Source organism: Equus asinus, chromosome 13, assembly GCF_041296235.1.
Source record: "Equus asinus isolate D_3611 breed Donkey chromosome 13, EquAss-T2T_v2, whole genome shotgun sequence".
NCBI lineage: Eukaryota > Metazoa > Chordata > Mammalia > Perissodactyla > Equidae > Equus > Equus asinus.
This window is the reverse complement of record NC_091802.1, coordinates 42,317,019-42,343,228: the sequence shown is the minus strand read 5'-3', so window position 1 is coordinate 42,343,228 and position 26,210 is coordinate 42,317,019. Positions and strand designations below refer to the sequence as shown.

Here is a 26,210-nt window from a genome sequence, read left to right as displayed (position 1 = left end):
GCCGGCGGTGGGGAGGGGCGGGGAGGCGTGTCTGGGGGCGGGGCGGCCGCATGGATTCTCTCCGCCTCCGGCACCTGCGTCTCTGGGTGCTTCTGGGGAGGAACCGTGTCCTGGGCTGCGTCCCTCGAGCTCCCCGTGCCTGGGACATGGTTTCCCTACAGCTCTTCCTCACCTGGCAGATACTCTGCACCCTGCTTGGCTGTCACTTCTTGCAGAAAGCCTGCCTTAAGGGCCCTGCCGCCCCCGCCCCCAGTCTCGGTAGCGGCCTTCCTACGTATTTCATCCCACCCGGTAATTCATTTCGAGGGCACCGTTCACCACCCTTTCTGGCAATCCTTTGTCCCTGCCGCGGAAATCGGAGATCATCGAGTGCGATGACCCTCATCAGTGCTTCTCTCTGTATCCCAGCACCGGTCCGGCGCCCCGCGGGTAGGAGATGCTCCGCAAAGGTTTGCTCGCTGAATTAAAGATGCGCAAGAGGGACTGAATCAGAGAAGAAGTTAGGAGGCTGCTGGCCCGATGCGGGGGTGAAGAAGGGAAGATCTGGCCAGGGGCGGCAGGACACCAGAGAGGAGAGGCGACTGCCGGGGATGCTCTGGGCGGGCATCAAGGCCCGTCGATGCGTTAAGGCCTCTGGCCAAGTTGGGGTAAAGGTTCCCCCTGTGGCGAAGACCGCCGGCTGCCCGCTCAGCCTTTCCCGTCCGCCCTCCTAAGAGAGGTTCCGTGTAGCGGGGGAGTTGATGTTGCTTTCATCTGGTCTCAGAAGAGCTAGGCGGTATCGTGGGTGTAAGACTGAAGCCCCGTCGGTCGTTTCACTCTGCAGCACGGGAAGCCTGATGGCAGGTGCTGCCCGAGCCCTCCGGATGCCAGCCCCTGGGCTGAGGGCTCTCCGTGTATTAGCGCAGTTAATTCCCTCGAGGGCCGAGGGCCGGTGAGGTGGGTATTGTTGTCAGTATCTAGGGCCAGGAGTAGGGGGAGGCCGGGGAGGCACTCTCCTTGGGGGAGGGAGGGATTGACGGGAGTGCCCCCGCCCCAATCTTCAGTAAGCAAGATAAGTCATGTTTTACTTCTCTTTTAATAATATTTATTTCTCTTGATAAATAAATCTTCTCTTGATTATAAGATAATCGAGATATTTATCTTGACTACTGGGTCTTTGGCGCTCCCTTAAATCTTGTTGCCAAGGCGGGTGCCTCACTCGTTTTACTCCACTCTGATCCCCGCCTTGTTATTATCCACCCCCCCCCCCCGTCCTATTGACCTGAACTGTCACAGCCACGTGTAGCTCTGGAGCACTGGAAATGGGGTCGGTCCTATAAATGTGATTCCTGGAGATGGCTGGAAGTGTAAAATACACATGGGATTTCGAAGACTTAGCATACACGTTGTAAACACGTTTAAAATCTCAATTTTAAAAATGTTGGTTACAGGGGCCGGCCCGGTGGCGCAGTGGTTAAGTTCACACGTTCCACTTCTCGGCGACCTGGGGTTCGCTGGTTGGGATCCCGGGTGTGGACATGGCACTGCTTGGCACGCCGTGCTGTGGTAGGCGTCCCATGTATAAAGTACAGGAAGATGGGCACGGATGTTAGCTCAGGGCTAATCTTCCTCAAAAAAAAAAAAAAAAATATTGGTTACATATTGAAGTGATATTTGGATGTATTGAGTTCAATAAAATATTCAACGTAATTCACCTGTTTCTCTTTATTTTATGTTTTAACGTGGCCACACAGAAAATTTAAAATTACTCCCGTCACTGCCATGTTTCTAGGGGAAAGCACGGTTCCAGACTGAAGCTCATAGAGGCTGAGCAACTTGCCTAAGGTCACACAGCTAATTCGAGGCGAGGGCAGGAGTGGAACTCGAGCAGCCCGTTAACCGCTTTGGCCCTCCTTTTTTTTAAACTACAGAAAGGGGATCATGATAACAGCTCTCCGCTTCGGGGACTTGTGAAGCTACCCGTGGAAACGACAGGCATATGGGAATCTCGTGATAAGTGCGCTCTAGGAAAAGTCCCCGCCCGTCGGTCACATGGAGAGAACATCCGTTTTACGGTGTTGTGAAGAGTCTTCCCCTGCCCGCCCCGGGCATCCCTGCTTCCCGTCCCACTTTCCCTGGCTTTATTTTCCTGCCAGCTGCCGAGTCGTTCCGGACGCCCGCGATCATCCCACGGCACAGAGAGGACTACAGACACGGCCGTGCGGGCACACAGGCGCACAGTTAGATTCGCAACTGTACCGACGGTGTTGGCCTATCTGCTTCTCGCCTCGACGGCAGAGACTCTGTTTGCTCCTCCGTCCCCAGCACCTGGGACGGTGCTCGGCCCGGCCTTGGCGCTTGAGGAATATTTGTGGAAGGAAAGGAGGAGGGTCAAATGAGACGACATCTCACGTGCTCAGCCTGCACCTGACACGACTCTTCGGGCCTCCCCATCCCAGGATCCCTGTTCAGCTCTGCGTGTCTCAGACCATCTTCTGCTCAGACTTTGGTTTCCCTGAGAAGGGGGTTGCTGCGGTCTGAACCCCGCTACCCTGTTCATCTCTCGCGGGCCTCCTCCTTGTCCTGCCTGTTCTCCTGGCCGTTGGGGCAGGTGTCTTAGTCTCAAGCCTGGGTCGGCAACTCCCCGAGGGCAGGAACGGTGTCTGGCCCGTCTCTGCTCCCAGCTCCCACCCAGGTGTGTCACATCACGTTACAGGTGATCAGTGACAAAACAAGAATACTTGCGGGGTCGGGGGGAGGGGGGGCGCCCCATGGCCCAGTGGTTGAGTTCTCATGCTCCGCTGCAGGCGGCCCAGTGTTTGGTCGGTTCGAATCCTGGGCGGGGACATAGCACCGCTCATCGAGCCACGCTGAGACGGCGTCACGTGCCACAACTAGAAGGACCCACAACTAAGAATATACAGCTATGTACCGGGGGGCTTTGGGGAGAAAAAGGGAAAAAATAAAATCTTGAAAAAGGAAAAAGAATACTCGCGGGGCCGGCCCCGTGGCCGAGTGGTTGAGTTCGCGCGCTCCGCTTGGGCAGCCCAGGGTTTCGCCGGTTCGGATCCTGGGCACGGACATGGCACCGCTCATCAAACCGTGCTGAGGCGGCGTCCCATGTGTCGCAACTAGGAGGACCCACAACTAAAAAAAAAAGTACAACTATGTGCCGGGGGGCTTTGGGGAGAAAAAGGAAAAATAAAATCAAAAAAAAGAAAAAGAAAAGGAATACTTGCAACCCAAAGCACGGAAAAAGCACTTTTCTTCCTAACACGTAAAGAGCTCCCGGAGACAAGTATAAAAGACCAACTGTACAGTAGAGAAGAAATGAGGAAAGGCCAGGCACGGACAGTTCATGAAAAGAAAAAGTGGTTCTTCTTTTTTCCCCAAGATTTTATTTTTCAGGGCGGCCTGGTGGCACAGTGGTGAAGTTCACACGTTCTGCTTTGGTGGCCTGGGGTTCGCCGGTTTGGATCCCGGGTGTGGACCTACGCACCGCTTGTCAAGCCATGCTGTGCCAGGTGTCCCACATATAAAAAAGGAGAGGAAGATGGGCACAGATGTTAGCTCAGGGCCAGTCTTCCTCAGCCAAAAAGAGGAGGATTGGCAGCAGATGTTCGTTCAGGGCTAATCTTCCTCAAAACAAAACGAAACACAACGTTAAAAGGTTTTATTTTTCCTATTTCTCCCCAAAGCCCCCCGGTACATGCTGTCCTCGTGTGATGCAGATGGAACAAGTTCTCTGGGGCCTCTGCTTCTATGGGGACTAATCCCAGCCCGACGGCCCCGCCCTCAAGACCTCGTCTAAACCTAACACCTCCCAAAGGCCTCACCTCCAAATACCGTCAGGGTAGGGTTAGGGCTTCAGCGTACGAACTTTGGGGGACACGGTTCAGTCCCTCACACCCACTCAACCTGAAACTGCCTCCTGATAAGGTCACGGAGGATTCGCGTGCACATTCGAGCTGGAGAGGCAGTGCCGGAAGGCACATACGTTGGAAGAGAAGCGGCAGTCGGGGGTCAATTCGTACGTGTCCCTCTGTATGCTATCTGAGGAAGATATTCCACATTAAACGGGCTTCTTGGGCCAACGTTTTTTGTCATTGGTTGCGATAAACTCAGTGCCCACCGTTAGTACAGCTGCCACGCATAGAGGACTTGGCACAGGTCAAGGCCTTTGCTGAGTACTTCACACGTTTTGCCTTATTTAATTCTCATAATACCCCCATGAGATAAATGTTACCATCCCGTTTTTACCGATGAAGAGCTTGAGGCTGGGAGAGGAAAGTAACTGGCCCAAGGGCTCACCGAGAAATGTTAAAGCCGGCATGGGAACTCATCTGCCAAGCCAGTGGTCCTCAGCGTGGTCCCCGGACCAGCAGCATCGGTATCCCCTGAGAACTTGTTAGAAATGCACAATCTCGGGCCCATGAGCCCGAGACCGACTGAATTAGAAATTCTGGAAGTGGGGCCCAGAAATCTGGGTTTCATCAAGTCCTCCGGATGACTCTGATGTACTCTCAAATTTCGGGACCACTATTCGAAGCTGTATTCCCTCTCAGCGTATGCGAGACAAGATGGGTGACTTGGCAGAGAAACCTCCTATCAAACAAAACAGTCCGAATAGGATATTGAAGGTCACTGGGGACTGCCCCTGTTGTGAAGGCTCTGAGGAGCCCATCAGCGTGGACACCGGGGCGGTCCTCCTGTTCCCTGAGGAGCCTGGCCTGGCCCTCTCCCCTGGCTTCACCTCTTTGCCTCGCTCTGCTTCGGTTGTTCCTCCCCCCTCGCCATTGCTCCCCGGGCATTGTGTCCCTGCCGGGGCTCCTGCTGCTGCTTCTCGCTGACCACCCAAGTCCTCCTGCAGCCAAGGCCGCCCCTCGGCGCCAGGCTCTCGTGCAGACGGACGCCGGACATCCGTCCCCACGTGGATCTGTGCCCACAGACACCGCAACGCGGCAGCACCTGCGCCCTTCCTGACCTTCCTGGCCCTGCCGCTCCGCCTGCCTCCGTGTTCCCAGCACCGATCGGCAGGCTCTCCGTAAAAGTGTGGGAAATGTAAGTGAATTTAGATTTTCTGCTCAAATGATGTTCATTTAAATCTGATCTCACCTCCGCTTGAAGAGGCTGGATTTTGCATTCAGAACCCCGAACTGTAGGAAAGGCCCCGTCTGAAAGGAAGACTCCAGAAGGAGGCCAAGGCGCCTGTATCACTGAAGCCCCTGCCCCTGCACTTTTCTTCAGGAATCAGGCAGTGACAAGCACGGCCACCAGGGGGCGGCATCGGCTTCTTTCCAGCCCCTGGCTGGGCCCTGGACTCGGTTTGGGGAGGGCTGCCTCGGAAAGGGCCCCTGGTAGAGGAGAAGGCACCCATGGGACCCTTTCACACACACGCCTTTCTTGCACACCCCTTCTCAGAAGTAGGTTGTGTCTTCTCCGTTTTATTCTTGAGGCAACAAAGTGGGTTTGCCAAATGGGTCTCTGTGTTTCCTAAGCGGAAGCTGCTCCTTGGCATCCACTCCCCCGACCCCCTCTCCTGCAGACTCCTCGCCTCCCTTCCTTTGGGCGCCCAGACAGGTACCTGGTTAGGATGCTGTGGAGACAAGGACATCCTCAACCACTTCCTAGGTGAGCTCCCTCCGTCCCCTCCCCTCCGCTACTCCATAGCGTGAGCTGTTGCGGGGGACGGGACCTGGAAACATCTAAGCCTCTTGTTAGGAACTGAGGACACCAGGCTCCAGGGGAAGTGACTTTTCCAAGCAGTCGACAGTGAGGGACAGGACTCCTGATGACTCTCAGCCCAGGGCTGAGCCCGCCAGGCCTTGAGGGGGCCTCTCTCTCCAGTGTCATCCCCACCGCTGGCTTCTGTCTTTCTCCTCCAAGAAGTCCCTCCTTCCCCTGAGAGTTCAATACTACCAGACCTTGCCTAGAAACGCAGAGCTTTATAGGCATTCCTGGGCAACGGCGCATTCACACAACCGCCCAGGGCTCAAGGCCCGCAGAGCAGGGCAAGCCAGGCTCCGGTGGACGTTTGGTTCCCATGCTCCGGGAACTCCGAGGACCTTTAATCCTTCCACCCTGCACTCAGCAATTCACACAAGATTTCCCGACTGCCCTCTGTGTGCAGGCCCGGGGCTGGGCCCTGCAGAGATGCAGGCGAGAAGAAGCAGCTCCTGGGCTCAGGGCTCAGGGCTGAGGCTGGAGGGGAGAAGGCTCCGGTGAGGAACCATGACACAGCAGCTGCAGTCTCATCCGGCTGGGGAGCCAACAGGAGGAAGCCGGTAGTCCCAGCTGGTCTGTCCTTCTGTCTGGAATACTTCCCTGAATGCTTGTCACTTGAACCTTGGCTCTCATGTCACCAACTGGAGAGGGCTTCCTGAGCACCCCCCCCTCCAATCTGAAGTAGTTCCCTCGCCCCCGTCGCTCTCCAGCACACCTCCCTGCCTTATTTTCCTTGATGGCATGCACCGCCCTCTGAAATTACCGTCTTTATTCACCGCCTGTCTCTCCCCACTCCCCCCTATAATGTACACTCCACGGGGCCAAGTCCTTATCCATCTCCCTCGGGGCTGTAGGCTCAGAACTTAGGGCGGTGCCTGGCGCCTAGCATGCACTCCACGTATGATGGCTCAGTGTGTGAATGCTCCAATGTTCTCCTCAGGGAATCCCCCCACCCCCACCCCAGCGCCAGGTCCCGGGCTGTGATCTTGTGGAGAGAAAGGGCTGCAGAGGTGAGGCTGCCAGGAAAGAAAACGGCCGTTTGGAGGAAGGCTCCCTGGGGCCGGGGCTGGGGTGGGCTGGGGTGGGGACTGGAGTTCCCATTTACAGGAGATGCCTTGGGGTAGGCCCACAGCCTGGTGCCGCCCTGACAAGCTGGGCCCCTTCCTTCACCCCTCCCTGCCCTGCTCCTCCTCCCCATTTGTTCATCAACACCTTCCCTGGCAGACACAAAAGATGCAGGAGGGGGTGGGATTGCCAGTTTCATCTCCTTTATCAGATGATCTAGTGACAATTTCCGTCTTGGGTGTGAGGCTCAGGAGATATAGGAGAAATGTTAAAGAAGTTTCAAAGATTGTGGAAGAAACACGGGACAATCTGGGTGTTTTCAGTTTCTGTGTGTTTTTAGTTTCACAGACATTCTAACACTTTTTCAAAGCCAAGTTTGGCCAATTTCTAGCTGGGTGACCTCGGACAGATTACCCAGCCTTTCTGCGCTTGGTTTCTTCTCTTTAGAATAACCACACTGGGCCGGCCCCGTGGCCGAGTGGTTAAGTTCGCGCACTCCGCTTCTGCGCCCCAGGGTTTCGCCCGTTCGAATCCCAGGCACGGACATGGCACTGCTCATCAGGCCATGCTGAGGCGGCGTCCCACATGCCACAACTAGAAGGACCCACAACTAAAAATACACCACTATGTATCGGGGGGCTTTTGGGAGAAAAAATAAAAAATAAAATCTTAACAACAACAAAAAAGAATAACCATACTTACTTCCTGGGTTGAGTTGTGTGTTAAAGTATGCAAAGTTCCTAGACCAGAGCCTGGCATGCAGTGGCCACTCAACAGGGTGATGGTTCCCAACCCCTTGGCCTGCTCTGTCTTCCCCTCTCCTAACTCACTGTGCTCAGCTCCACCTCCGTGCCTCAGCTCCTGCTGCAAGCTACCCTCCCCCGCCCCCATGGCGGTGTAACAAACTAATTTCCTAAGGTCTTGATCTCTTCGGGGATTCCGGGAGGCTCCCTGCATGGCTGGGGAAACCAGGTGGCTGGGCTTGTAGCAGGGAGGGGAAGAAGGAGGTGGCAAGGCGGGCTGCTGCTAAACGGATGGGAAGCTGGTGGGCAGGAGCTTGGCCCTCCTGCCTGCCAATGACTTCCCCTCCCCTTTTTCCAATCCCCCTCATATATAGCCTTTAAAAGGTTAACCACATAATAAATGCAAGAATGCAGCCTCCAGGTAAAGATGGAAATATTAGTTACCATTTCATTCTCCTTTGATCCCCCGCCCCTCCTTCAATTTTACCCACCTCCCTGAAGGGAGGGTATCACTGTTATCCTTTGGGTCACACCGCCCCTTTGTGACATCTCCTCCTCTTCAGGGCTGCCCAGACTGTATCAGGCTGCAGTGACTGGGGAGATGCCACCCAGTCCTGTCCCCCTCTTAACCGATCCTATATGGGACTAATTAACTTCTAGAAACCTTTCCAGAAGCTTCTAGTTGGCACTTTCTCTCCCTCCTCTGAAGTCCTACAAGTGGCTATCTTACGATTTACGAGGGCCCAACGTTCCGGGTCACTGGCGAGTCTTGTCTCTCGCTAGAGTGTAAGCCCTCTGAGGCCAGGCCCTGTGGCCTGCACATCCTCTATATCCCCACAGGCTCTCTGGCTCAGAGATATGGCCCACGGTATGAATGTGGTCAGTAAACACCCTATGGAGTGAAGAATTCTGTCTTTATCTATTTGAGCAAGGGAGGTCCTGGTGGTGGTGGTGGTGGTGTGTGTAGGGGGTGTGTGTCCTCCTGGCTGGCACTCTGACCAGCAACTGAGGGATTTCTGCTGAGGATGCCTCCCTGATGACAGAGGAGGGATGATGGCTAAGTGGTGAGGGGCCCAGGCACTGGATTCAGACGGATCCTTGCTCAGCCACTTACTAGCTACGTGTGACCTTAGACAAGTCATTGAATCCTTTGAAGCTTTCTTCACCCATAAAACGCAGACTACACCAGGCCCTAACTCACAGCTGTTGTGAGGATCAAGAAGGGTAATGGGTTGAGGCTATTTTATGGGGCTCCAGGTTCACACAGGTTTGAACCCTGAATTAGGAAAGATAAAGGAGGAAGACTCGTCCGCATCTCTTGAGTAGACCCCGGCGGCGGGAGTGTGTGTGCGGGGTGGTCACCTCTCCTCCTGAGTCAACGCTGCCACGCATGTTCCTTTTGCCCTTCCTACCATTAATGCCGACTTGAATTCCAAATGTTAGAATATGGTAGAAAAGGTCAAATAAAACGGCCACCGATTGAGCAGACCTCCATCACGGTGCTGCTGGGCTGCCGCGCGCACATCTCCACGCCCCGCCCCGCCCCTCCGCCTCGGGGCCGCTGATTGGCCCGCGTCGCGTGACGTCACGCGCGGGCTTTAAGGCGGCCGCCCGGGAGCGCCCCGCAGTGCCGGCGCGCTGCAGGCCGAGCTGGAGGCTGTCCTGGCGGCTCGGTCGTCCGGCCCGGAGCGGCGTGGGGTGAGCGCGGCAGGCGGGAGGCAAAGAGGCGGCCTCGGCGCGGGGCCTGGCGAGCTGCCGTCGGCGATGGGAGGAAAGCGGGCAGAGAGTGTCGCGGGGCGGTCGGGAGGGGGTCGCGGTGTACGGAGGGGCGTGTCAACAGCCTGGGGACGTGGAGGGCGGCTGGGAGCGGGCCTCGCTCTCCGGTCTCAGCACCTGCACCCTAACTCTTAATTGGGGATGCTGCCCGACCTGCCCCTTCCCGCGAGGATTGTCGCCCGGGAGATAGGGGTCGCGGCGTCTGCGGCCGCTCCACACCCTCGGCGAGGGGACGCTGGAAGCTGACCATCCGCCGGATCGAGGCCTCGCCCCCACCTCCGTGTCCCGGGACCTGGGGGTTTCTCTAGGTCTCATCGCCCCTGTCAGGGCCCCCAGGCAGCGGGGAGCGCCTCTGTTACACCTGCGGCTGCTTCAAAAAAAAGAAAAGGAATTTTAAAAAGGAAGCAATGCCGACTGATTTAGGAAAGGATCAAGAAGTTGCACGTTTCATGTTTATTATTAAACGTCTCCTCCTTTTTTCTCCCGTGACCTTTCCCTGTTCAGATCACCCAGCCTCTACCGTGAGCCCCAAGACCTGCACTTCAGCCGGAGCTCACCATGGGGAACCACTTGACCGAGATGGCGCCCACTGCCTCCTCCTTCTTGCCCCACTTCCAGGCCCATGTGCCGGCCTACAGCGCTGTGGACGGCTCGGCCTGCAGCCCGGCCTTGAGTGCCTGTATGAGATGATCCTCAAGAGGAAGAAGACTGAAGGTCTTTTGCTTCACCCTGTGTATGAGCCCAAGCAGTACTTCCAGGTGTGAAATGTGTTGCTTCCAGAACCCAAAGAGTTTCACTGGGCCCTGGGCTTCCTTCTCAATGGTCAAGGGGAAGGAAGAGGAAGCAATTTGCCTTTGCTTTGGAAGGAATGTCCCGTCCGTCGTCATCATCCCAGTTGTCCCCCCGCCCCCCAGCCTGGATAACTGGAACCCCTGTTTCACTGAAGGCTTTACTTCCCTCTCTGACTTTGGGGCAAGGGAATGTGTGTCTCATGGAGGTCCCTGGTGTGTCAGCCCCCCCCCCCCCAGCTCATCCTGCCCCATCCTTAGGATGCCATAGAGTGACTCCATCAGGGTCTATGGGACGCACAGGTGGCCCAGGTCCAGAGAGTTCAGGGGACAGAGAGGGGCCTGGAGTGGTAAGGTTGTCTGGGGGGAAAAATGTCAGCATATACCTTTGTGGTGTTTTTTTGATTTTGTTTTTGTTTTGAGGAAGATTAGCCCTGAGCTAACATCTGCTGCCAATCCTCCTCTTTTTGCTGAGGAAGACTGGCCCTGAGCTAACATTAGTGCCCATCTTCCTCTACTTTATATGTGGGATGCCTGCCACAGCATGGCTTGACACATGGTGGCATGTCCACACCCGGGATCCCAACCAGCGAACCCCAGGCCTCCAAAGCGGAACGTGGGCACTTAACCGCTGCGCCACCGGACTGGCCCCTGTACCTTTGTGTTTCTTTTACCCTGTCAACTCTTGATACTTTGACCGTTTCCTACGGGGTGTTCAGCTGTTTCTTTGTCAGTTTCTAGGATCTCATTATATAATTGGTGAGTGTGCTTTTCTGTAGTATATGTACTTTTTTCCTCAGTTTTTCATTCTTTTGCTTTGCTTATGTCTTGTGTTCTGCAGAGAATTTAGATTTTCTGTAACTCAGGTCTATCAATCTTTCCTAAACATTGGGCTTTTGGATTTTGAGTCACGGTTAGAAGGCCTTCCCCAACACCGAACTTATACAATTATCTATTATCTATTTTTTGCCTATTTTCTGTTGGGTGTTCAGCTGTTTCTCATCAATTTCTAGGCTTTCTATCATTGGGCAGGATAAATAGAAACTAATGCCTTGCCTCCGTTAAGGGTATATTATGCTGACAAACAAGTGTGGGAAACTCATGAAAAGGAATGGTTTTCAGGAATTCCAGATTAGGAAATTATTGTGGATCCATGATGACTGACTAACCTGTTTTCTCCCTTGGAGACTAGAAACTTTCTCAGATCAGGGCCCTGTCTTTGTCATGCCTATGGCCCCTGTTCCCCGGTCTTAGCACATAGTCATCACTCAATAAATATTCCTCGAATGGATGAACCCTAATTTATACCCTTCATTCAGGAATTTGATCTCATCAGTGGATGCCTTGGCTGTAGAGGTGTATGTCCCACTCTCTTCTCAAGTCGAAAGCTTCCACCCGGACCCTCTGTGCCTTTCTACCCTCTACACCTACGTAATCCCTGAATTAGAAAGGTCAAATATGGTGCCAGCCCAGAAGCATAGTAGTTAAGTTCCTACACTCTGCTTTGGTGGCCCAGGGTTCACAGGCCCAGATCCTGTGCAGGGACTTACACACCCCTCATCAAGCCAGGCTGTGGTGGCATCCTGCATGCGAAATAGAGGAAGACTGGCCCAGATGTTAGCTCAGGGTCACTCTTTCTCACCAAAAAAAAAAAAAAAAAAAAAACCCAAAGAGAAGAAAGAAGGAAAGGTCAAATACGGTTATTATCAACTGCATTCATCATGTTTTTAAGTTTTCTATATTTCAGGATGCTTTGGCATCTTGAGGGCCTGCCAGCCTGGAGGAGACTGCCCCTCCGGGGCTAGCTGACCCCCAGGGACGGTAACCTACTTGCCTGCGAGCCCGCCTCTCATGTGCAAACGCACCAGTCCAGAGCCCGTGCCCGCACCCCCTCCTTTATTTACTCTCACACTTCTGGCCCATCTTGCCCCTGCCCGCTGTCCCCCCAGAGCCAGGTACCCGACAGAGAGACCACCCCTAGAGCCCAGAGCCCACCCGGCTACATCCCAGCCATCCAGTCGGAAGCTGGCTCAGACTTGCCTCCCCTGCCTCGGCCTGTCCTCCCCGGCCCTCCTCAATACAGGCCATGCTTTCTCCTCTCCTGCCTCCCGGGCGCTTCCCCATGTGGCTCTGTGTGGGGTGGCACGGGCACGCCCCCCTGTCTTGGGAACTATAAGTAATGACACTTCCTTCAACGGTGCTGACCTCTCCTTGTTGTCACTCAGTCACCTGTATAAGTGAAATCCCGGGCACAGTCAACATGCAAGGAAGTGAGAAGCCCATAATTTTTGCCTCGATTCCAGGAGGATCTTTGTGGCTCTCAGCGGGAGCTGCCCGGTACAATCGTCTTTTGTGTGTGAGATATTGAAATCAGCAAACAGGAGTAATGTTAGAGAAATGAAGAGTAAGCCAGGAGTTAACATCTTTAAGGAACTAATGGAATGTCCTGGGGGGCCAATGAGTGCAGCAAGGAGGGACATGGGGAATAGAGACTGAAGACATGAGATTCAAAGCTAGTGTTTTTATTCCGTTTCAAGGATGCTGTCTTGGAAGCAGCAAGAAGGAGCAAGGACACCCACTCCCATTCTAGTATGTTGGAGACACACCCCCTGAGAAGGCTGTAGGGGAACCATGTCCTCCACAGAGAGGCCACGTTTGCACAACAACATGAAGAGCATTCAGAGATTAGAGGAGAGAGAATTCTTGGAGAATGGACAGGATTTTAGGAATTGGGAAGAAGTGAAAGATCTGAAAAGGTGATGGGGACAAGGCATGGGATGAAGACACCTTAGAGTTCGTGGTAACAGAAAAAAGTGATTGATAAAATATGAGATTGGTCTGTGTCAGCTTCCGGTGCTAAGCAAGAATCAAGTCCATAAGAGTTGTAAGGTTCCATGAAACTACCCTCAAAACACTGCTCATTAGCAGTGACTGTAAACTACATTCTTAGATGGCTTAAGAAAAAAAACAAGTCCTATAAGAGAAAATTAGACACTCACCTAAGCAGCGACCTTTTGGATTGTTTCCTATTGGTAACACCATGGGTTAGAAAATCATCCACGTTTGAAACTATTTGGCTAAAAAGCCTCTTTTAAAGAAACAAAGACATATTTTCTATGGAAACATTCTACTGATCACCGGCTTTCCTGATAAAAGAGATAATAGTCTGTTGTTAAACTCAAATTATTTCCCCCGAGGGGGTGCACCGTTCCTAGAAATACTGCAATACCAGGTCGATGCGCGGAGTGGACGGAGCAAGCTCCTATTCCATTCTCCCTGCTCCAAAAATCCATTTAATATTTTGTCCTCGAATAGAGGACGTATCAGATATTAAGCTGATAAGAACAGATACTACACTTGATCTTAGCCAAAAGGCCGAGAAGCGATGCCTGTCGCCCGTCCCCTCCCCGCCGCCGCCCTCCTCACATTAATAGTCAACTCACGGTGAGCCATGTCACCCTCAATAAAGATGTCATTTCCTTAGTATCTTGACACTCATACATTAGTCTCTTGTGACGAATTTTAAATTCTTTACTTTTTTAAGTGAAAAAACTTTAAGTGAATTTTTATATCTGCTTTTGCCGCTTGTTTGAAGCGCCATGTGTAATTTGCATGCCCCGCCCTCCCCGCGCGGGTCCTCCTCCCCCGGTGCGGCCGCCCTCCGCGCGCAGAGGCGGAAGCTAGCTGGGGCCAGCTCTTTCTGGGTACAAATTCTCGGGGAAAGACAGAACCAAAGGGAGTTGCGGGGCGGTGAATGGAGAGATGGGCGGAGCGAGAGGGAGTTGGAGCAGCGAGCTCCGAGTTCCGGAGAAAGCCCCGTGGTCATCACTATGAGGACAGCAGGGTCCCATGAGCTGGCTCGCTCCAGGCCGAAGGGCTGGGAGCCTAGAAGGGCCCGTCTGGAGTCGCCTGTCAGGGGCTGCAGAGAGCAGTTGGAGCCTAGGTCGAGCCCTGGGAGGGCTGCCTCCCTGGTCATCAGGACCCCCGCCTTGCCCTTTTGGCAGGGCCCTTGGGCAAACTCCTTAACCTCCCGAGCCTCAGTTTCCCTAGCTGAGAAGTGGAAACCTTGATGCCTACCTTGTGGGGTTGAGGGAGCATAAAGGGAACTAATGAGGCAACCTTGGTTTAGTAGTCTAGAATGCGGGTTCTGGTGTCCGACGAGTTTCCGGTGAAGGGGCATGGCTGTGACCTAGAAACAACTGAGTAACTGTATTGCCTATAGAGAGTACAATAGGAAACACTGATTGTTTGGGCCAGGCTTTGTACTATGTGCTCTCCTCTTGTCAAACTTGCAGAGTTTACCTACAGATGCAGCAGCTGAGACAGAGAGGTTAAGCAACTTGCCCAAGACCACACAGCTTAGTTAGTCAAAGGGGCCGGACCTGCCTATGAAGCCCAGAGCATGGGGCCTAGAAAAGGGCACCAAAAGAAAGAGCAGTTTTGGGGCTGGCCCGGTGGCTGAGTGGTTAAGTTCGCATGCTCTGCTTCGGTGGCCCAGGATTTCGCCAGTTCAGATTCTGGGTGCGGACATGGCACCGCTAATCAGGCCACGTTGAGGCAGCCTCCCACATGCCACATCTAGAAGGACCCACAACTAAAATATACAACTATGTACTAGGGAGCTTGGGGGAGAAAAAGAAAAAAATAAAATCTTCAAAAATCTTTAAAGAAAGAGCAGTTTTCTTGTGTCCAGCCCACTATGAGACCAAATGTTGCTGAGCCTGACACACAGGTCTTTTGTCCACAGAGAGGCAAGAACACAGCCATCTGGTGCAGGAGCTAGACTTGGAAGACCTGGACTCTACCCCCTGTTTACTTCTTAATAACCATGTGATCTAGTGCATGACTTGGCCTCCTTGCTTAACCCCTCTGCCTTTGATATGTTTATCTGTACATTGAAGATAATGATAAGAAATTATTAGACATAATTATTAGGCATGAGATATGTCTGGCGTATAGTATGTCTTTTTCTTTCTTTCTTTTTTTGGTGAGGAAGATTGGCCCTGAGCTAACATCTGTTGCCAATCTTCCTCTTTTTTTTTCTCCCCAAAGCCCCAGTACATAGTTGTATATCCTAGTTGTATGTCATTCTAGTTCTTCTATGTCGGATGCCACCACAGCATGGCTTGATGAGCGGTGTGCAGACCCGCACCCAGGATCCAAACCTGTGAACCCGAGGCCGCTGAAGCCGAGGGAGCGAATTTAACCACTATGCGACTGGGCCGGCCCCACGCATATAGAATACCTTAAGAACCAAACACAAGGGAAAATATCTCAGGCAAGTCACTTCTCTGTAGCTCAGTGTCTTCATCTAGAAAATGAGAATATTAACAGCTGGCATATAGTCCTGTACTTAGTCTTCCCTCACCCCCACCCCCACCCAGAACCCCCATTCTCTCTTACCTGGCTTTGTTTTACTCCATAGCACATTTTGTACCTTTTTTTTTTTTTTTGAGGAAGATTAGCCCTGAGCTAACTGCTGCCAATCCTCCTCTTTTTGCTGAGGAAGACTGGCCCTGTGCTAACATCCATGCCCATATTCCTCTACTTTATATGTGGGATGCTTGCCAGGTGGTGCCATGGCTTGCCAGGTGGTGCCATGTCCGCACCCGGGATCCGAACCAGTGAACCCTGGGCCGCCGAAGCAGAATGTGCGCACTTAATTGCTGCGCCACCGGGCCAACCCCATTTTGTACATTTATCTATTTATTGCCTTTCAGCCTAATAGCATGTAAGCTCTAGAGCAAGGATCTTTGTCTCTTTTGTCGACATTTATAGCTCCTGAAAACAGTGCCTGGCATATACTAGACACTTAGTATATTTTGATTGAATAAATGAATGAATAAATATTAAATAATATGATTTGTACAAATAGAAAGTGATTAGCAACCCACGTGGCTTGTAATAATTATTATGACTCTCACTGTATTTCACTACGTTTCTGCTCACTTCCACATTTATCGGGCCATCTTGTGCTCACTAATATAGTTTCCCAGGTATATTATCTTTAGAACAAGGTGCCTTGGATTGCAGACATACATGTTCTGTCATCGCAAAGGAATATCTCCCATTGTAAATTAATGATTTAGCATCCCTAGTTCATGCACCAGCTTCTTGTGAGTTTGGTTAATGTGAGTCAGCCCCCCTCAGCCGGCTCACATCAATGTGCACAGACCAAAGTGCTTGCAAAAGTTAGGGCAACCCCAGGGCATGGCTGTCTGGTGCGCTCTGGCCCGAGGGTCCTACACTTTCGCTGTGGACCCAGTTACCATCGCTGCAAAGGCGCTGGGAGTGGTAGGCCAGGGACAGTGACTTGAAGGGCACAGCTAACCTTCTCAGCCAGTGCCTGCTCCCCACAGCCTTGCCTGACCATCATGTTATCAAACATTAGCACAATATCCAGTGATGTCTCTTACTGTGAGCAAGGTTGTGCATCTTTTCGTGTGCTTAAGATCCACTATTATTTTCTTTTCTGTGAACTGAGTGTTCCTATCCTTTGCCATTGTCCTCTGAATTGTTGATCTTTTTGCATTTCTATCTCTAACCCACTTCGTATTTGTCCTAGTATATGAGTTCGGATACAGATCTGACTTTATTTTTTCTGCATTGCCACCCAGTTGTCCCAATATCATATATGGAATAGCCCATATAATCATCGGTTTCAGATGCTACCTTTAACATATAAAAAAAGTGTTCATATATCTATTTAAGTTTATTTCTGGACTTAAAAAAATCTCCTGATATCCTGACTTTTTAAAATTTTTGATACAATGGATTCTTCAGTATCACACCTACTCCGCCTATCACTCTGTGGGGCCTGGGATCACCTAGATGAACATGCTTAGTCCCTGTGGTCCGCAAGGGGCATCTGTCGTGCTCCTCCATTCCTCCTCTGGCTGCCACTCAACCACATCCACTGCTCACAAAGCTGCCAGGGGAGGCTGTGCACAACCAGAGAATGTCTGCCCATGCCAAGTCTGCCAACTCCACGTGCTCCTAAGTGTTCTGTCCTCAGGCGTCAGAGGGCTGCCTGGTCCCTTGCTAGCTGGGAAGGACAGCCTCATCAAGCCCAGGCCCTCCCGGATCTGTTTTTCACGGCGCTGCAGCGGCCCTGTCCTCTTAGATAGCTCCATTTGGCTCATTTCATCACGTCAGCTTTCACAGCTGAAGAGACCTGTTTGGAGAGACACACAGTTTTGTTTCCTCTGACCTCCTCTCCCTTCTCTCTGACCCCTCCGTCTTCCCCTCAATTCTCCTCTCTCCTTCCTTCTCCTTTTCTCCAGTTACAAAACAAAAGCTTTCACTCCCATGACTACCAACAGAACTGGGTCAGTCTGTCTGACTTCGCAGTGGGAGGGGAGATTGTTCTAGCAACAGCCGGCAAAGTCAGGGTTACACAGGCCCTGTTTTTAAAAGGATTCGAGGCGGGGCATTTTGCCACAGCCTTGCTGCTCAAAGTGTGGTCCCCAGACCAGCAGCATTGGCATCACCTGGGAGCATGTTAGAACTACAGAACCACAGGCCTGAGACCTAGTGAATCAGAATGTGCCGGAATGCATGTGCACATTAAAGTTTGGGAAGCGTTCTGCTACGAGACCAGATGACTGAAGGGGGAGAGACTGGGGGAGAGAGAAGCACAAATGTTCTATTTTTCGGGATCTCAACACTGACCACCAACACCTGAAACTCAATTTCTCACCATTCTCCTCTCACTTTACCTTCCAAGTCTCTGAGGAGAGTCTGCAAAGCAGTTTCCAGAATCTTCTGGTGATGAAAGACAGAGAAATGGAAGGTGCCCATTACACGTGGGCTAAATTTTTGTTTTTCCTTTCTGAGTTGTTAGTGACCAGGGCGGGGCGTCCTAGAACTATGGGATGGGAGAGGAGCCGTGGATGGGATAATAAAAAGCACAGGAGAAACGTGGTTACTGAGGGTTATTAACTGATTCTCTTTAATGTTCTTTGAAAGACATGAGCAAAGAATGGATTCTTTTTTAACAGAGGTTTGGGGCTATTATACTATAGTATTTCTTTGACAGGCAGTGTTGCTCCAGGCCTGAAAACCCAGGATGTATGACTTCTGAGAGTTACACATGACCAGGGGTATGCATGGGCCAGCAGAGCGCCTGCCCTCCACCCCCAGCCCCACCCCCACCCCCACCCCCACCCCCACCCCCACCCCCACCCGGAATGTGCTCAGGATCCTGGGGCTAAAGCTTGAGTTTGTGCACTGGAGAGCAAGTTTATTGCTCCAGCTAGACTGGAGCCATAGAACTAGTTAGACTCAACCAAGAGCTGGGTTTCAACACTTGGCTGTCATTCTTGATCATCCACTGTGTGCCAGCAAATCCCCACATTTTCTTTTTGGTCTTTCAACAATCCCGAACGTGGAATGTTATTTATCCTATTTTACATCTGAAGAAACTGAGGCTGGCTTCCCAAGATCCTCACCTTTCTTCCTCATCCTCCTCCCACAGCACTAAAGCGACGCTTACTCCTGGCTGGCAGTTTTATGTCTTTATTATTGGTGGATCCTTATTCTCATCTACTTTGTGAGGAAAGTGTGTCAGGGTTTACCATCCCCATTTAACAGAGGAGAAAACTGAGCTTCAGAAAGACGATTTGAGCTAACCAAATCTTTCCCAGACAGACTCAAGTGTTTAGGGGAGTCTGATATAAGAAGCCGGAAACCTGGCTAATGGAGCGCAATGTGGGCGGACTGACCCGGCGTTTAAGATGCAAACCCAGTTGGGGGCCACCTCGCTCCTTTACCTGCGCTGCGCCACCCCTAGGGGCGCTGTGTTACCGTCTGAGCCAAGACCTGATGTTTTCTTTGCGGGCAGCAGAGGGCAGCAAAGGCAGTCCCGCCTCTGTGTGTCAGCACGGCCCAGCAGCCCGGAAGCCGTCCATCCTGCGCTTACCTGGCCGTCAGGGAACCCAAGATTCCGAGAGGGCAAGTTCAAGGTCATCCAGGTATCAGACAGACCCAGGCTTAGAGCCCAGGCTTCCTGCTGATAGCATCTCAAGTAGTCATACTCCATGATGGTGCCCGATTTCATCCATTCCAAGACGCACATTTTTTTTCATATCTTTGCATCTCAAACCAAAATGTATTTTACATCGATGCCAGGAGAAAGTACTGCCGTTGTTTACATGGCAGTGCGTCTTTTATTCTTTCTTCCTTTCTTTCTTAGGAATACATAAAATAATGGTGCCTCTCACAATCGATGACATCTTAAATTCGTGAAATGCTATACTAGTAAAAGCCTCTTTATTGAACTGTGTGTGTGACATGGATTATTTCCTTTAATCATCGCAACTCTAGGATGGAGGTATTATTACCTCTACTTTGCAGGTGAGGAAACAGAGAGAGAGAGCAACTAGACCACATTTGCACACCTAATAAATAATACTTTGTTCCTTCCACAACAAAAGATTCTGGGTCTTGAATGATAACAAGCTTCATTAAAAAATGCAAATGTGCAAGTGGCTACAATCAGGTAACAGCATGGAAAGTTCCCTGAGGGCCAATATGAGTTAAAATCCAGACTGGAAGGGGTAGAGTGGGATGTGGACGAGAATCCTAGAACAGAGGGAAGTCTGAGGTCAGAGGTGGGTTGGGAGAGGCAGTATGCCGAGGAGGCAGGAGAGGGGCTTGGAAAGGGAGATGAGAAAGAAGAGGGCACAATCTTGACAAACTCACCCTGAAAATCCCTCCTCTGGCATGAGGACTAGCTCTGAAGTTTGGAAACATCTCTGCAAATTCAGCCCAGTCCCTGTCCCCCACCCCAAGCATCTCCCCATCTGATCCCCGTTCTTTCTAGGCCAGGAAGAGAGTAAAAGGGAAAGTGAGAGAGGAAGAGATACAAACAAGAACTCACTTCCTCCTTCTTGCATTTAATTACTGAGACAGTCGAGCACCTTTTTCTTCCTCTTATTATTGTTTTCCATCAAAATATTTTTAGAATTAGTTTATATGAAGATAAATGTGCTGTGAAGATGAAACCAGGGGCCAACCTGCTTTAACTATACTCAGTTGTGTGTCTGCAACAGTAGTTAGATAATGCCTTACTCAAGCCCACCCTATAGATAACATTTCTGATGCTTGGGTCACCATGGTAATGGGTGCTTAAGTTTTTCAGGAACTGAGAACTCCTTGTCCAGTTGAGGTCGGTTAAGACCACTGACTCAGGGGCCCGCCCTGTGGCTGAGCGGTTAAGTCTGCGCGCTCCGCTGCGGCGGCCCAGGTTTTCACTGGTTCAGATCCTGGGCGTGGACATGGCACTGCTCCTAGGGCCACATTGAAGCGGCATCCCACATGCCACAACTAGAAGGACGTGCAGCTAGGATATACAGCTTTGTACCGGAAAAAAAAAAAAGATTGGCAGCAGTTGTTAGCTCACGTGCTAATCTTTAAAAAAAAAAAAGACCACTGACTCATCAACTGGGCCTGTGCAAATGCCCAGTAGGTGACACCTTGACATCAGAGGGCGGGCGGAAAACTTCCCCCTCAGATCATGCTAACACCACCATTTTGTGAACACGAGTCCTATGAAGAGCCATGAAGCTTCACTACGCTTGCACAGATCAATTACCTCACTTCTCCTTACCTACAATCATCTGTTCCCACACTGCAGACAACCCTACCCATCTATCCCACCAATATCTCTAATCCCCATTTTCAGAGAGGCAGATTTGAGATTTATTCTCCTGTCTCCTTGCTTGGCTGCCTTGTGAATAAACCCTTTCTCTATTGCAAACTCATTGTCTTAGTGATTGGCATACCATGCGGCAGGAAAATGAGCCTGGTTTGGCAACAATTATCAATGTCCAGTGACAAGCCTCAATTTCATCTTTTGCACCTGGAAACCCTTGTGTATCTATTGTTGCAGATGACACCCCTGGGTGCTAGGAGGAGAAGGAACTAGCACCCTCTTTTACAAAGGAGAAAAGAGATCCAGCAAGGCTTAGTGCTACACCATCCCCTCGGCAGAGCTGGGGCATCCCCACCAGCCATAGCTGGGTACCCACTGTGAGGGCAGGCACTTTCCAAGCATTCCATGAGGTCTTCCAACAACCCTCATAGGAAAGGCTCAGAGACACTGAGTGACCTGCCTCAGTCCCTCCCAGCTAGTAGGTGACACAGCCAGGATTGAACTTAAGTCTGTTTGACTCCTAAGCCCAAGCTGACTTTACTACCCAGGCTGCCTGAATTGACAGGATCTCCAGGAACCTGTTCTCTGTTTCAAGCACTGCTCCCCACAACCCCCTCCCCTCCCTTGCTCTCCACCACCACAGTGTTTGAGGCTGGGGCTGGGTTTGAAGTGCCTTTTTCACTTATACTATTCCTCTGCCCCCAGCCATGAAGCTGGACCCAGGCTCTGCCATTTCCAGGAAGATTTATATCTGTGGGCAGAGATGTGTATCTGTAGGAGGTAGGTCAATAGCCTACCCAGGGGCCGGCTCCGTGGCCGAGTGGTTAAGTTTGCGTGCTCCGCTGCGGTGGCCCAGGGTTCGAATCCTGGGCGGGGACATGGCACTGCTCGTCAGGCCACGTTGAGGCGGCATCCCACATGCCACAACTAGAAGGACCTGCAACTAAGATATACAACTGTGTACGGGGAGGGGTTGGGGAGATAAAAGCAGAAAAAAAAAAAAGATTGGCAACAGTTGTTAGCCCAGGTGCCAATCCTTAAAAAAAAAAAATAGCCTACCCAGTCCCTGCCCACCGAAGCCTTCCTGGGCTGCAGGAAATGATCCTTTTCCCTGGCCACTCCATCTACTGGGGATGCAAGTCAGGTAGGATGATAAATAATACTAAACTATAGCTGAACAATTTTATACTTCATCGTACATTTCTCATCCATTAATCCATTTGGTCCTGATACCAGCCCTGTGAAGAAGGTAGAAAGTACCCTTCTTGTTCTACAGGCAAGGAAACCGAGGACCTGAGAGGTTAGGTAGGGTCTTCAGGGTCAGAGGAAGAGGCAGACACTAGGCTTGAGCCCAGCATTATAAATCCCCAGGACTAGGGCACTCTCTAATAAGTATTCACCGGGCTCAGACCGCAGTGAGGGTTAATTGAATTTTGTGTTTTTTTAATTTTCTCTCAATTCAGCATAGGGAGAGGAGATGGAGGGCTGAGAGGAAGGTAACTGCAGAGACCTCTGTGGGGAAGGGGGTCAGCGGAGGGCTGGATGAGGATGCTGCAGTCCTGGGGAGGGTAGGAGAAAGGAACCAGAGAGAAAACTGAGCTGATTCTGAAATTGTCCTCGGGGCCCACTGAGACTCAAAGTTAAGGCGGGAAGGTGTCTTCTACTTGCTCAGGGCCCTGGAGAGAAAGGTACTTTACAGACATTCCCTAGGAGGCTTGGGAGGAACACCTCCAAGCTCTCCAAGGTTGGGGGGAGGGGGCAGGGAGAGAGGGGAGATGGGGGGCACCCAGTTGCCCTGGGAGTGGCCACATTGTGAGGTGGTTCTGGGCACAGGCTGTGGGGTTGGGGTGAGAGGAGACAGAGGTGGTGGGGGCAGTGGCAGCATCCTGGGCTCTGCCTGCCCCCGCCCCCTGCCTGGGGGCTTCTGCCACCACCACCATCATGGGCAGCGCTTATCACTGGGAGGCCCGTCGCAGGCAGATGGCTTTGGACAGGAGGAGATGGCTGATGGCCCAGCAGCAAGAGCAGCAACAGCAGCAAGAGCAGGTGCATGAGAGGGGCCAGGTTCATCGGGGTCCTTCCAGGGGCAGGAAGGGACTGGGGAGGAAAGACAACCCTTAGGAAGCTGTCTACTATTTAGTGGATGTTGCTTTGCTGGGGGTAGGAGGAAAGCAAGGTCCTCTGATGTTCTCTTGGATGGACTGTGTGTGTATGTGTGTGTGTACTGGGGGACTCAGCTTTGCTGTTGTGCCAGGCTGAGGCTTAGTAGGGGGTGGAGGGGGTCGGCCTGGGAAGTTTTAAAGCTATGCTGTCCAATAGGGTGGCCACCAGCCTGTGTGCTATTGAGCCCTTGAAATGTGGCTAGTGAGATGGAGGAACTGAATTTTAAATTTTATATACATTTAATTCATTTAAATAATGAATTTAAAAACAAATACTCTACATCTTGGAAATCTTTTAAGTCTGTTTGGAACAACTTTGGTATGTGAATCTACTTTTTCAACTGTAAGTTTTATGAACTCTAAATATAGATCAAATATTTTTGATGAAAACATAGTGTTCAAATTAAGATGTGCTGTTAAGTGTAAAATGCATGCTGGGGTTTGAGGACTTAGTACAAAAACAAAGAATATAAACTATCTCAATCAGATTTTCAAATTGAGGGGCCGGCCCGGTGGCACAGCATTAAGTTCGCACGTTCTGCTTCAGCGGCCTGGGGTTCACCAGTTCAGATCCCCGGTGCGGACATGGCACTGCTTGGCAAGCCATGCTGTGGCAGTCGTCCCACATATAAAGTAAAGGAAGATGGGCACAGATGTTAGCTCAGGGCCAGTCTTCCTCAGCAAAAAGAGGAGGATTGGCAGCAGATGTTAGCTCAGGGCTAATCTTCCTCAAAAAAAAAAAAAAATTTTCATATTGATTAAGTTTTGGATGTATTGGGTTAAATTATTAAAATTAGTTTCACCTGTTTCTTCTTACTCGTTTTATGTGCCTACTAGAAAATTTAGAGTTACACATGGCACGCATTATGTTTCTATTGGACAGTGCTGTTTCAAAGCATTTGCAAGAAATTATTCTTTATCCTCTGGCACTGCAAAATGTTTTCAGTGCACGTCTCCTAAGCTAGGTGTTCAGAGACTGCTGTTTCCTGGGTAGGGGCTGTGCCGGGGGCACTGGCAGCATAGAAATAATTCTTGGTGTTGTGGGTGAAGGGAGATAGCCCAGGCTCTAGCCTCAGCCTCCAACTCCAGGGAATGGAGACTCTGGCCACCTCCACCTTTCCCTTCTCGAATCTCTTGCCTTGCTCCCCACAGTGTCTCTGGCAAATGTGTGACTGGGTGGGGAGGGAGGAGGATGCCACTTGCCGGGGGCTTCTTGCCAGGAACTAAAGAAACTCCAAGAGGAGGAACGCCAATCTGAGAAAAAAACCCAGCCACCTCAGATGTCGCAGCAGCCGCCCCCACCGCAGCTACAGGAGGAGCAGCCACCACCCTCACCAACACGGCTGCAGCCGCCACCACCATCACCATCACCATCACCACCGCCATTAACATCACCACCGCAGCCTCCACCGCCAGCACAGCTACCAGCTCGGCTAAGGCAACAAAATGTCCAAGACCCTCTTATTCAGCGCACCTCCAAGTACATTATCCAGGATTCCCAAAGGCCAGGTCCTCAGCTTGGCTTACTGGGGACCGATCAAACTGGAGGGCAATCCACCTACTTTAACAACAACAGATTCCAAGGAGAGAAGAAACTCCCTCAAGGCCCTGGTGAGACCCCTGGGAGCGGGGAGGTGGGTAGGAGAGTTCTTTGCTCCCATTCCGGCCCTTTAGTCTAGATTCCACATCTGTCACCCCGCCCTCTCTGAATATCCCCAGTACCCTTGGCCTTTACTTGAGGGGCACTCCCTCTGGGTATGTTTGTGCCAACCTAGGGCTGCAAAGAAGGCTGCCAACTTCTGCAGAGGGTGGCTGAGAAGTTGTCAACTCCTCCTCCAGGGTGAGGGTGACACAGCACGTGGGGATGGTCAGAGGGTGGGATATGAGTTGAAAGCTTAACAACAGATATACTAAGCTCTGTAAGGTCTGGAACAGGGAATCACAGCGTGGCTTCCTAGTTGCTAATTTTCAGGCTAGGCTCCGTCTGCACCTGGCCTCAGGTAGCGGCTGCCTCCTGCCTGCCCAGCACATAGTCGAGTCCAGCTCTGTCACGTTCTCTTCTCAGAAAGTGCCAGATGAGTAATGTGTGCTTTGTTTCATCACCAGGTTTTAGGAAATCCTACCAATCTAGCCCAAATAAATACACTGGGACCTCACGATTCACGGTAAGACATAGAGTGTGAAAAGCAGACTCTGGCTGAGTGGCTGCGAGTGTGCTTGTGTGTAAGTGCATGCGGAGTCTAGAGGCTTCCTTGGCAGGAAAGGGGGGAGGGGCTGCAACTACAGAGTCACTTCTGGATGGTCCATTCCTCCATGTGTTGCCTCCATGAAAATGTCTAGGTAGGGCCTGTTGGTCAGCACTAAGTGGAGGGGTTGACAATCTATTTGGAAAGATAGGAAAGGTGCCAGAGAAGCAAAATAAAGCAGCTGTTTTGTTTTTTAAGATTGGCACCTGAGCTAACAACTGCTGCCAATTTTTTTTTTCTTCTCCCCAAAGCGCCCCCAGTACATAGTTGTATATTCTAGTTGTGAGTGCCTCTGGTTGTGCTGTGTGGGACACCACCTCAGCATGGCCTGATGAACAGTGCCACGTCCACGCCCAGGATCCGAACCAGCGAAACCCTGGGTCGCTGAAGCAGAGCGCACGAACTTAACCACTCGGCCACGGGGTCGGCCCCAAGGGGCTGTTTTAAGTGCTGACTGGGGTAGAGTCAGCTAGAGCAGGAGAAAGGCAAGACCTGAAGTCAGAGGTTGTTGGTCTCAGTCAGGATCACCCCTCCCTGGTGGTGTGATTTAATCTCTGAGCCTCAGCTACCCATCCATAAAACGAGAATGATAATACCATCTCCTTAATAGAGGTGTCATGAGGACTGAATGTGGCAATTAAAAGAGAGGGAATCAAAAGCACTTAGCTGAGAGCCTGAGCCTGGCTCATTGGAGGCCATCAAACCCAGGATGGTAACTCTCCATGAGGATTACATAAAACAGTACAAGATTAGGCCTCAAAGGGCTTAATACAAGGTTCTGAAACCAGCAGGCCCAGAAACTGCTACCTAACCTGTTTTGTCTCCTCTCTCTCTCTCTCTCTTCTCAGTCAACGAATTACACACAGCAGTGGTGATCCAGAGATAGACCCCAAGATCCCACAGGCCGTCAGCAAAAAACAGATGAGCAACCCCACCTTCTGCCCACCCAGCCACATCTTGCCTCCAAAGCCCCTCTCTCTTGATCCACTCTAGAAGAGGAGCCTAGCTGAGAATAAAGTGTGATTTCTTCCTGGAAAGAATCAAGAGACTGGTCAGCTCTATAAGACAAGGAG

The 26,210-nt window shown here is 51.5% G+C and overlaps 1 long non-coding RNA gene and 2 other non-coding genes across 3 annotated transcripts; 2 read left to right on the top strand and 1 right to left on the bottom strand.

The window, feature by feature from the left end:
* Window positions 1-20: 20 nt before the first annotated feature.
* LOC106836430 (uncharacterized) lies at window positions 21-1,127 on the top strand. The gene is made up of 2 exons (XR_011493870.1): window positions 21-291; window positions 409-1,127. It is a non-coding gene; the product is annotated as an uncharacterized lncRNA (long non-coding RNA).
* A 12,143-nt stretch (window positions 1,128-13,270) lies between these two features.
* Window positions 13,271-13,462, bottom strand: LOC123276531 (U2 spliceosomal RNA). The gene has a single exon (XR_006513036.2). It is a non-coding gene; the product is annotated as a U2 spliceosomal RNA (small nuclear RNA).
* Window positions 13,463-24,366: 10,904 nt separating this feature from the next.
* Window positions 24,367-26,109, top strand: LOC106826571 (uncharacterized). The gene is made up of 3 exons (XR_011493852.1): window positions 24,367-24,502; window positions 24,998-25,056; window positions 25,986-26,109. It is a non-coding gene; the product is annotated as an uncharacterized protein (transcript).
* Window positions 26,110-26,210: the final 101 nt, after the last annotated feature.